Here is a 12,571-nt window from a genome sequence, read left to right as displayed (position 1 = left end):
TGTCATTATTAGTGAGGTAACAAAGTGCAACCATTGCACTTTGACGGACGTTTATGGTGGCTGACCATTAAATTGCTGATATACACTGGAAACCATTGAGGCATTAACTATATATTTTTTGAAAAGGAAAAAAGCACTAACTTTTTGTTGATTGTTGCGACGGTGGCTAGATTCTAGAACACTGGTTGAATAGTCAACAGCATTCTTAAGAGTAGGTCTTCGAAAGAAGGTGGGGAATGCAAATTTAATTGAGATTTCTAGAGATGTTTGGATTCCTACTCTTTCAATTAGTAAAATATCGTCCCAATTAATTAATCAAGACCTCTAATGGAATGTGCCTCTTGTAACCTCAAATTTCTCTATTTTGGAGGCTCAAGAAAATTTTCATATTCCCCTTAACATTTCTTGTAAAACTAATTCTTGGATTTGGGGGCCCAGGATGGGATATTTTCAGTGAAAACTGCTTTTTGTATTATAAGATTTAATTTATTTCAATCCTCATAAAAGCTCTAGAAAGTATGATGATCCTAGTTTTTTGGCATAATTTATGGAAACTGTCTATGGCACCAAAGTTTAAGCACTTTTTGTGGAGATGTTGTAAGTAGGGATGTCAAACGGTCCGGTCGGGCCGGGCCTAGACGGGCCAGTCTAGGTCGAGTTTAGTCGAGTTCGATCAATTTCTAGGGCTGCACCGTGAATGCCAGTTTAGCTAAACAGGCTTACTTAGAGCGGGCATGGTACAGTTAATAATCTGGTCGATCAGTCTTTGGCTTTAATCGGGTTGCAATAAACAAGTCTTAATCAGGCTTTAACTGAGCTAGAGACCTATTTAACTTTAAACGAGCTTTAAACGGGTCCTCTTTAAAATTGGTCTCTTAAATGTACTTAAAGAGGAATACCAATAAAATAAGACAAATATGGGATAACAAAGAAAGATCTCATAGTTAAAATGGATTAAACCAAAGATGGGCAAAACAACAAAGTTACTAAGGTACTCGGTCTTTAACCCACGAAACTCAAATCAATTAAACTATGTCTACACAACCCAAGTTTAGCAAATTCAAATCAATTAAAGTATACGAAAAAAAGATGAATGTTCAGATAATAATCACCACCATTTCAACTGTACAAATCACATAGCCTTAGCACTAAATACAAATAGTATTGAAAACAATAGAAATAGTATTAAAAGGGTTGGGCTAGGTCGGACTTAAAGGAATCGGTTCAAATCGGGCTTGTAAATGTTTTGGGCTGGTTGGGCACCCGTTGGGCTAGGTGGCTGCATCGTTCCAGTATTGATAAGAATTTTAGTTCTTACTGTTCATATGTTATGGTATGAATATACCATACCAATTCGTTATATATGGATGATGAGATTCCATTGATAGAGAGCCAATTCCAAAGACTTATTGACGTTTCCCTTGGCGTGCATCCAGTAGGAATTGAACCTACGAATTTGCCAATTATGAGTTGGGCGCTTTTAACCATTCAGCCATGGATGCTTAACAGGGATCATCGTACATCGTGAATAACCAAATTTCAATGAAATGAAATCTTTAGGAGGGAATCAATGAAACAGGAATCAATGAAAGGACATCAATTCAAATCCTGGATCTTCGAATTGAGAGAGATATTGAGAGAGGTCAGGAATTCTCAACTACCTGTTTATAAATGTGTAGATATGTTTATTATTTGGGCTAGTCTAGGTCGGACCATAAATGTGTCAGATCGATCAAAAATCCCTCTAGATGGTTTACTCTAGGTTAGAACTATGTCTATTGTCTCCCGGTGAATCCCCAACAGTTTTATCTCCTACTCCTTCCTTTCAAGTTGTTTATCTTTGGTTGGCGTGATTTCTCTTGTGAGCTCGTCTTTCAGAGTAATAGCTCCAACCCCACTAACGGTACAGTAATTGGCTCTGCTTTCTTTAAGAGTATTGGCCCATGGATAGACCCAAGTCAGTCCATGAGTTGGGTTCGTGTTTGGCCTTTGGGCCATGGGTAGAGTCCTAATCTTAAGTGGCCAACTATTGGCCAGTCCGGTGGCCCATAATTGGGCTTTGAGTCACTGGATTCACTAACAACGGATCCCGACGGGACGTGCTATCCATATCATTTGGGTCCCCAATGGCCCCTTCCAAACGCAATCGAATTCAGTACAAGTCCAATAACTCATAAATTGAATCAACGTTGGGTCTTGGCTGGCCCCAATCTAGCCCACATATTTGGCCTCAAACGGTAGGCCCATTCGGTTGTCTAGATAACTAGGATTTAACTTTGCGAAATTTTTGCTATATACTTGAGTAACATTTAATTGGAGTAGAATAATATGTAATTGCCATGCTTAGCCTTAATTAGTTAAAAGCTCTTACCTCATTAGTCTAGTTAAAATACATAATTTGTTAACAAATAATTTAAGACTATCATAGGATAATCATAATCATAATTAGAATAACTAGGTCTTAGAACTCACTCATTCAAATCTTTACATTCAGGTTTAATCATTGAGTAGACTACTTATGTTGTTAAATCTCATCAACTTAAAGTAGTTAGTTTAACAAACTTCTTCTTTGATTAACTATTAGCTAACTAAAAATATTTCATTAACTAGATTAATCTAGGACTTTATAATTTATTTAATTACTCATTTAGGCTACAATTAATTAATTATAAATAGTCTAACTAGGTTTCATAATGCATAAGCTTTAATTACTTTAATTAGTATACTATGGCATAACTTACACACTTTGTTCAGGGTTTCATAAGTCATACTTAGATACCTAGTCTTAGGGTTCTCATTCAATGACCTAGATCTAGGATTAGTTAGTAGGGTACAAGCAACAAATGGTCTAGATAAGAGTGCAACCTTAGGGCCGGAGAGATCGTGTGCCTATCTAAAACCCCCCACCAGCGGGGATATTGAGGTCATTGTACCTACCAATTCTTTTATTTATGCTTGTATATAGTCATTTTTAGTCATGTATGTTCAAATTTAAACGTTTAAAACATGTACCATTAGTTTTTGTTTTTTTATTGTTCCAAAAATATTTGATTGTATTATTGACCATCTCATTCGCATTTTGAACTATTTAAAATAAGTCCATATCAAACACATTTTTTTATGTCATTTCCGTTTTAACTAACAATAAACTCCTAATGTAATGTCAGGCCAAGCCTTGCCTGACACTCACTTGATGTTAGCCCAAGCCCATTCGAAGTCAGGTTAAGCTCATTATTTTTAGCACAAACACATGTTTCTTAGTATTTTTTAGTTGTTTTATGACGTCTAGTGCTCTGTTTGACTTCAAACTAGGTTCTTAACAACAATTATAATAATAATAATAATAATAATAATAATAATAATAATAATAATAATAATCTAACATGATTATTTGGCCTCTTTAGAAAGATTTTAATCGGTTTATATATGATTAACATGAGCACAACTCCTTTGGATCAGATAGAACACATCTTATTCTATTTTAAGCCATTGATATTATTTTGGCCATTTTTCATCCAATATCCAATAGATTTGAAGAAATTAATCTGAAAACAAATTTGGTAGGATAAGATACCTCCTCGGAGAATCGAATGCAACCCAAGAAAGGGGTCAATTGGGATGTAGCAATTTTTTAAACGAAAAAAAACAAACACAACCAACTGAACAATGATACAAGAAAGATAGAAAGAATGATGAAAAATATAAAGAGTCATATATGATCTAAACAATAACTTCAAAGCAAGAAAGGTAAGCAAGAGATAAAGTAAATAGAAGTAAAGCAACTTAAAAATAATCTTGAGCCTCTGAGAAAGAATTCCTCAGTCTCTTATCATGACGAATGACCACAGCTATCTGCAGTAAACCGTCAACAACTACTCTTAATGACCATTCATCATGCCATATTTCTTAGCTTGGATTCTACCTTAGTTACTTAGGTTTGATAGAAAATATACATGCAATACATCACATGGAGATCAGATAAGCATGCAACAACGAATACATAATCAGGTTTTAGGCATACCTGAATCCATGGATGAAGAATTACAACTCCTCAATGTATTCTCGTATGCTCCTCGTACAACACGATTAATGTTGGTCTGCTCTACCCTCTTTCCCTTTTGTTTTTGGTCATTAGCCTCACTTAATGGGTCAGTGATAACTATATATAGGGGTGAGGGTAGGGACCAATCCTACAATAAAATTAGGGTTTCCTTCCCATTAAGGAAACAATACCTTAGGTCCACACATAGTAATAAATATTTCATACCATTAAGGTGTGCTAATAGAATCCAATATCTCCATAGAGATCACTTACCAATAATATTGGATTTTTTCTGCTTACTCCATCTTTAGTCAACACCACTAAACCGGTTTTGGAAACAAATCTTTGACTATGCTAGCCCACCTAATAGGAAATCTTACAATCTCCCACTTGGGCAGCATATGTCACAAGTTTTAGATTTTAAAATTTATTTAAAATGACTCTCCGGTTTAGATATACTGAATGTGGCCACAAACAAAACAGTGTCGAATGGAGTGCACCTTAAATCAAATGTCTTGGTCCGAATGAGAATTACAAACACCCAACCGTATTGGTCATCACATCTAAAGTGATATGAGACCACACACGTCAAAGTGCTCATAACATCACCGACTTGGGCTGAACAGTATGAAAGTGTGGTATGGAAATAACATGCTATAGTGATCATCATGTCTATTTCCAAATTGGTCCTGGCTCGAAAACCAAATGAGCCATATGAGACAGATACCGAAGGTCTCATTAACTACAAGCGTCTCCCAAACGCTCAAGCTTCAATTAATGAAGCTCATTGGGACTGGGTCCAGATGTCCCACAACACTAGCACTAGGCCTCAATCAAACGAGGCTTTGCTAGCGACTGAATGTGTGTGTATTGACTGGAACCTCAGATACCGAATGAGGTAAATACACCACATATAACCCCAATTTTCTGTAGGAGGTAAATAAATAAGTGTATACACATAAACAAATGGCCATATAATGCATATATATTCTTGAGAACAATAATGATGTTTCATAAATATAATAATGCTGAACTCATATGCAACTGGATATATGAGCAAAGCTCCCACTAATAAAATGCATTAAAAGAACTAACAAGTCCCATATTAGTGACATGCTCTTAAAAGACTTTTGGAATCAAGCCCTTAGTAAGAGGATCTGCAATCATATTTTCTGTAACAATCTGTTCCATTGTAATCTGTGACTCTTGAACTTTCTCTCTGACAAAAAATTACTTAATGTCAATGTGTTTAGAGTCTGAAGTACTTTTACGGTTATGAGAGAAACGAACTGCAGCGGAGTTGTCACAGAACATCCTCAATGGTTTAGATATAGAGTCAACAATCTGTAATAATGTAGTGCTACAGAAATTTATGATTCATGAGCTTACTCCCACTGATCTTTAGATAAACCTATTCGATTCCTCCCATTTTTATAAAGAACCTTAGCTTGAACATAATTAACAATCACTGGCTTAGGAGGCTCATTAATTAAGATTACAATTTTTTATCATAATAGTCAGAGAAATATTAAAGGATTAGTTCCATTCCTTAAAATTGGAACCATTCAAACTTTTTTTTTAACAGAAAATAGCTGAGAAGTCAAAGCTGACAAATATAATCATACATATTTACCAAAATATACAATATGCAAGAACAGAAGGCATATTAAACTTCCTAACAATATAATTAAATCTGACTAATTGGGCTGTTAATCAGATTTATCCCAGTATTGTTTTCAATAACTGTAGGAAAACAGAAACTGAGGAAAGATCCGACGTCATCGGGGTCACACCTGTGGTGGCAAGATCGCCCAACACGTAGTGAAATCTTTTACATGCAAGGCGAGACGCTCGAAACAACACCACTTTGAAGATTCCGTCACCTGTGATGGCAAAACAAGAACCTCCAAAGCTATGAAGCCCAAAACGTCACCCTCACACTATCAAGCGAAACCGACCAAATGAAGACTCACCTGTGGTGGCAAGAGCACATCATTCGCCATATGGTCTCCTTGACTGCAACCCATTCTGAATAGTCAATAGTAATTTTACAATCTCAGTAACTAGCCCACTAAGTGGAAGCGTAATCACTGAAATTATAAAAACCTATAGACTTGGATTGCTACCAAATGTCCGTGGGTTTAGATTTTGGGTGCAAAAAACAAGATGTGCTATTTTAATATTTAATTAATAAAATATTTAACATAAGCCCACAAAAGTAACCCATTATAAACCCTTATAGTCAATATGGTAATACCATAATTTAGCAGTTATCAAAGTGAGTACATTCTTAGTATGACAGTTTTGTACTTCCAGGCATTACCATAAATAAATAAAAATCTAATTATGGCATTTTCTATAATAACAACATGCTAAATATGAAAGTTCATAACATTTATTCATGATAACAAAAAACACATGAAATATGTTACTTTATCCATAATTCATTAGATATACAAAGTTGTATATAAATATGAACTTTCAACCCAAATGACTTTAATATCCAATACAAATATTAGCCCATAAACTTTAAAGTCAATCACAATAAAGCCCTGTAATTTCTTCAAGTCAAAAGAAAATTATTTAGCTAATAGGGCACATGAATCGAATAACTTATAGGCTAAAAAATAACAATAAGTCTTTAATAAATAAATGTAATGTTAACTTAGATCCATAGTAAGTATAAACAACTTCATAGGCTTTATACCAATAAGCCACTAAAATTTCAATGAGTTCATTTAAATCATTCAAATATAATATATCTGTTTTATCTCAATGAATTTTCAATAAAATTGAACTTTATCATAAGTACAAATATGACATATAAATTCAAAGAAATATTACTTAAACAATGCACTTGTGATATTTTGAATCATAAATGGGTGTCAAAACTCATAATTATGTGTCTCGTGACGAAACCTGATGTCACGGATGATAAATATAATATCGAAGAAAATATCAAAATACCCCAGATTGACTTAAAATTCATGAAACGACAAGTGTAGTATACATAATAAAACATGTATAATACATCTATCACCCTCAATAGGATAATAATTTATTCTCCCACTAATATAAGAGAGTAGGACTAGATGACCTAATAAAAGTATCATTTATAAGAGTCAATATCAGTTCTTATTAGAACTAGATCTAACTGTTGGCTTGAATAAACAGGGCCAAAATAGTCAACAATAGTATAAACAGATTTCAAAAATCATTTCAATAAATCAAAATTAAACAATTTATTATTCCATTTGCATAAACTATTTATGGTCTATACAATTATTAGACTCAAAAAACTGGATTTCATTGAAACTATACTGAAAATAGTTAATGAATCATCAACATGTAGAAGCAACGTAGGATGATCTTGTGTCATAACATCTCAAATATGAGTATATGTATCATCATTAATATTAATCTTTAAGATGCCAACTCTACCCATAAAGAATCTTCACAAAAATCGATTTAAATAGACCACACCAATAAGAAAGTTTAACTTGATGAGATTCATGTGCATTCACTGTAATGACTATATCACTCAAGAGTTATAGCTGAAACTGTATCCTTATCCTTTAAGACATGAATACATTGGTCCTCTCATTTTCTTGTATTAACTGTGAAAAGAACAATAACTTTTGAGATCCCATTACCTTTGGGATCAGAATCCTTAGGTTACTGTCATTTTCTTTAACTTTGGTGACATCATCTTTAGGCAAATATCACCTACTATGCTGCCCTAGGGAAAAGCATGAAAGAACAATATACGTCACTTTGGTGGAATCCACATCACCCTTTCATGGTTCCCTAGAAATGCATTTTGCAACAAAACATGTGCAAAAGCTTATACCCAACTTAATTCCAATATATTTGTTCATCATAGAGTATTCCAAATATGACATGCAAACATAAAATACCATTAATTTTCTGCCTATGTCATTCATAAATGACCTTTTTTTTTTTTAATATCATAGTAATGATAAACCAGTGCAAAAAACATGTCTAAACATAAATACAATTCTGAAACCACTATAGAATAAAGACAAAACACTATAGCTGTTCCAAAACAATTATGGAACACAAAATATAGGTCTCATTTTTCTTATTTTAAATTCAACCCAGTATATTGAACATACATGCACTGGTTGAACCATAAACAACATTTCAGAATATATAATTACATCCTCCCACTAGTTTGACCAGTTAAGTAATTATCCACAACATCCCAAGTATATGATAAAGTGACATCATGAAAATCAATGGTATTTTATTATTCACAAGGCCTTGGGACTCAAAATAATTGTTTTAAATCTAAAAAACCTCATTAGACATTATATGAAAATTGATCATTACAAAAAAGACTCATTTATTTCAATACATTTCCATTAAAATTATCTTTATCATAAATAGACTATAGATCAGATGTCACAGACTATATAATATTGAAGAACCCGTCAAAATAACCGGTTGGTTCAAGAAAATCACAAAACAACAAGTTTATGCCATATAAATAAATCAATATATAGACAATATTAGATTTATATATCAACTGTAGTAGGACAAAATTTTATCCTACAAAATATAATGGGATTATTGAATTTGTAATCTCAGGTGTGACAATATTCTGTCCTCTCAAGTGGCACAATAAGTACCCATCATAAGAGTCAATAATTATTTCATTTTGAATCGGATCAAAACTGGTTCGAATCAAGACAATACCTTAGTGATGACAGTTTAAAGACTTTAGTATGAACCATAAATTGATATATATATATATATATATATATTAATAGATCAAGCCCATGGGCCTAAGCCCATAACAGTTTAAATGAAACAATAAACCCTTTTTTTTTTTTTTTTATAAAATAAATAAACAAAAGACAAAAGACAAAAGTAAGAAACAAGTCAAAAAAGGTTCTGTTTCAGTAAACTACCGCGGTAAATGGCAGCCGATCCCGGTAGCCAATGACACCAAGAGTCTCAGCAATGGAACTAATTACCGTTGATCTGAACAATTTCCAAAACGCTGATCAGACTCGATTATAAACACAACTTAAGAATCATTGCTAACATAAGACGGAGTGGCATCATAGACTTCCGCATAAGGCAAAGAAGTTGGAAACCCTCTTTGATCTTATCGCTGTCCATATCAAATTATCAGCCAAGGGCACGAGAGTGTATGCCCAGCAAGGATTGAGTTACAAGTGACTAGGTCTCGATCGGAACATTGGTCGAATAGGTGGTCTGCCATAGTTTTTTCAGATTCAGCCTCGGCCCTTTTTTTTTTTTTTTATTATTATTATTTATGAGAAGGTTATGAATATTTCAATCATGGAACCTTCTTTTCTTTCTCTCTCTCTCTCTCTTTTCAACGGCCCTGCCCGGATATAATGGTGTGACCACGTAAAACATGGTAAGCAGAAATGGTAAAAAAAAATTGCTCCATATTCTTCCCTCATGGGCCCACCTAGAAGTTGCCAAATATGGCCCAGCCAGACTCAACCGTCAAGTATCAAGAGCCTCTAGGGAAAAGAGATCAACCGCGTTTCCGTTTCTCTGATGCCTCCTATTCCCCTCTAGACTTAATCCACAAGTAAACTCTCAAATTATACAGCTGGCCACCACCAGAAGTCGACATGGGTAGGAAGCTGGACACTCTGCTAGGAAGAGGCTTCAAGACAACCAAGTTCAAGGCTTTGGTTAATCTTGCCATCTCTCGTCTTGCTGTTCTCAAGAACCAGCGCCAAGTCCGCTCTTCTCAGGCTCGCTCCGACGTCGTTCAACTACTTAACCTCGGCCATTATGAACGTGCTCTCCTCTGCGTAAGTTTTCTTAACCATATGTATACTTAATAGATTCCTCTCCATTTGTTAATGGATTTCGATTCACTTTTGATATGTTTCATGTTACAGGTAGAGCTTGTAATCAAAGAGCAGAACATGTTGGATGCTGTTGTTATTATTGAAGGCTACTGTCATCCTCTTTTTTTTTTTTTTTTTAATTGAAAACGCCACTCACTGTGGCCAAAGAAAGTCCTACCAACCAATGTAACCTAGGAGCAGGAAGATTAGACACCAACATTTGATCATGGTGCATAGCCGACTCCAAATAGGGATCAAAAGATCAAAACATTAAAGATGTGTTTAATCGATTAATTATTCAGACACTGAATTAAAAGAAAATTGCAGCCCATCGTCTCCATGAACCGCTCTGATACCATTGATAGAAAATATACTTGCAATACATCACATGGAGATCAGATAAGCATGCAACAACGAATACATAATCAGGTTTTAGGCATACCTGAATCCATGGATGAAGAATTACAACTCCTCAATGTATTCTCGTATGCTCCTCGTACAACACGATCAATGTTGGTTTGGTCTACCCTCTTTCCCTTTTGCTTTTGGTCGTTAGCCTCACTTAATGGGTCAGTGATAACTATATATAGGGGTGAGGGTAGGGACCAACCCTGCAATAAAATTAGGGTTTCCTCCCCATTAAGGAAACAATACCTTAGGTCCACACGTAGTAATAAATATTTCATACCATTAAGGTGTGCTAATAGAATCCAATATCTCCATAGAGATCACTTACCAATAATATTGGATTCTTTCTGCTTACTCCATCTTTAGTCAACACCACTAAACCGATTTTGAAAACAAATCTTTGACTATGCTAGCCCACCTAATAGGAAATCTTACAGAGGCTCCCTGCCTTAAGGATTGCTTAACTCCGCAGGCTTCCTCATCAACAAGCCCAACTTCTAATACCACATCAATACGCCCCTCCCTCACTGGACTTCCACTAGAGACCTCTGCAGTCGTCCCCCCTCCCTTTGTACTTTTCCCTTTCCTAGTGACTCTGGCCATAGAAGTGCTTCCACGAGTAACACCAGCTTTACCTCCCCCTCTTCCTCCTCGCAAAGCTGCACGAGTAATACGGGTCTCCTCCAGAGCAAAGGCAGGCGCTAGATCAGCTTGATCGCTTAAAGGCAGTCTAGAACACTGAGCATGAGATGCCTCTTCCTCGTCAACATGCTCCATAGTCTCCACGGCACTATCAATAATGCCTGGGTTAAGGTTTTCCAATTCCAAAGCTTTACTCACGCTAACCCCTACTTGCATGTCCTGGTTTGGCTCCACCACCGAATCCACACCCCTATTATCACATGTGGCCAGCACCTCCTCCCCCTGGACATCTGAACCCATGTTCATCCTTCCTTCCAAACCATAGTCTAACCTCTCTACCCAATCCTCCTCCCTCTCAACAGTCGCTGGAGCCACTGAACAAGCCACAACCCCATTCACAGGGTTGGGATGAGCCACTACCGGCCCACCCCCAACGACCTAAGTAGCCCCTGGAATCTCAACCTCCCTATCCACCTCAGCCTGATGCTCATCATCACTCTTCTTTGTATGGAAACCCAGACTTGGTGCCCTTCCTTTTTACAATACCCACACCGAGCCATCGCATCTTCATATATAATACTTTGACTGATTAGTCAAAGTAGAAATCCCTATTGGTGCCTGGTTCCTTGTGCTCCACTTGAATTTCATCCACCCTAACATAAGAATCTGAGGACTCAATCTCCACCAAGACTCGAGCAAAGTGCCCCAGCAAACCTTGTTGAGTTTTCAATCCAGAGCCAATGGCCGACCCACTACTTTCGTCATTGAGAGAAGGACGTTCTCATGCCAATATTCCATTGGCAGATCAGGAAACCTAACCCACACCAACATCGTCTGGACCTACTTTTCATGAATATTGAAATCAGGTTTCCACCACTGAAACCTAATCACTTGTCCCTGAAATCAAATAGGACTACATCTCCAAACCAATGACATATCACCCTCCGTCTCAAACTGGAATATCACAAAACCTTTGCCCAAAGGATGCATTGTAACCTGCTGTTTGAGATTCCAATTGTCCTTCGCATCACTCAGTAGACTATAAAGAGAAGCGAAACGGAAATTTACAAGTCCGATTAGCGCAAACTTGAAACTTTGCCGAACCATCTCATAGTCGCATTGAGGAATGATCACCCGAGTTATACTTCCTGCCTGAATCGGCTCAGGCAGGGATTCAATGTCAGGCCACAGTTTCTTTCCTCCAGCCGAACCCCCACCCACAGCAGATGCATACGTCTTCTTGGAAGGACTTCACAGAGTAAACAAAGAAAACATTGTTTATATTAAAAAACTTGCCAGTAAAATTGTATATACACATAAAAGTATTTGGACTGATTGAATATATTCAAGATACTTAAATTTAGATTCTTTGGACAACCATTTTTCCATCTGATGCTTCTTAAGCTGAGAGTAAAATACTTAAGTATAGACATCCTGTTAAAGATATCATTTGTTCAAGCATTATGATGGATGTGATACTTATTCATGACTTGATAATGGCAAGTTCTCCTCTATTATCCATGATGGAATTAGATGTCTTAAACCTAGCACTTCAAATAATTTAAATGGGGTTTTATTTAGACTCTCTTCCACTTGTTGAGGAGATGGAGACTTCGTT

The 12,571-nt window shown here is 36.0% G+C and overlaps 1 non-coding gene across 1 annotated transcript; it reads right to left on the bottom strand.

Annotated features, from left to right (window-relative positions):
- Positions 1–1,427: 1,427 nt before the first annotated feature.
- TRNAM-CAU lies at positions 1,428–1,502 on the bottom strand. Its single transcript has one exon. It is a non-coding gene; the product is annotated as a tRNA-Met (tRNA).
- Positions 1,503–12,571: the final 11,069 nt, after the last annotated feature.

The sequence above is a fragment of the Macadamia integrifolia genome, unplaced genomic scaffold (genome assembly GCF_013358625.1).
Source record: "Macadamia integrifolia cultivar HAES 741 unplaced genomic scaffold, SCU_Mint_v3 scaffold2237, whole genome shotgun sequence".
Taxonomy (NCBI): Eukaryota; Viridiplantae; Streptophyta; class Magnoliopsida; order Proteales; family Proteaceae; genus Macadamia; species Macadamia integrifolia.
The sequence above is the reverse complement of the archived record's forward strand: the minus strand, read 5'-3'. Positions and strand labels throughout refer to the sequence as shown.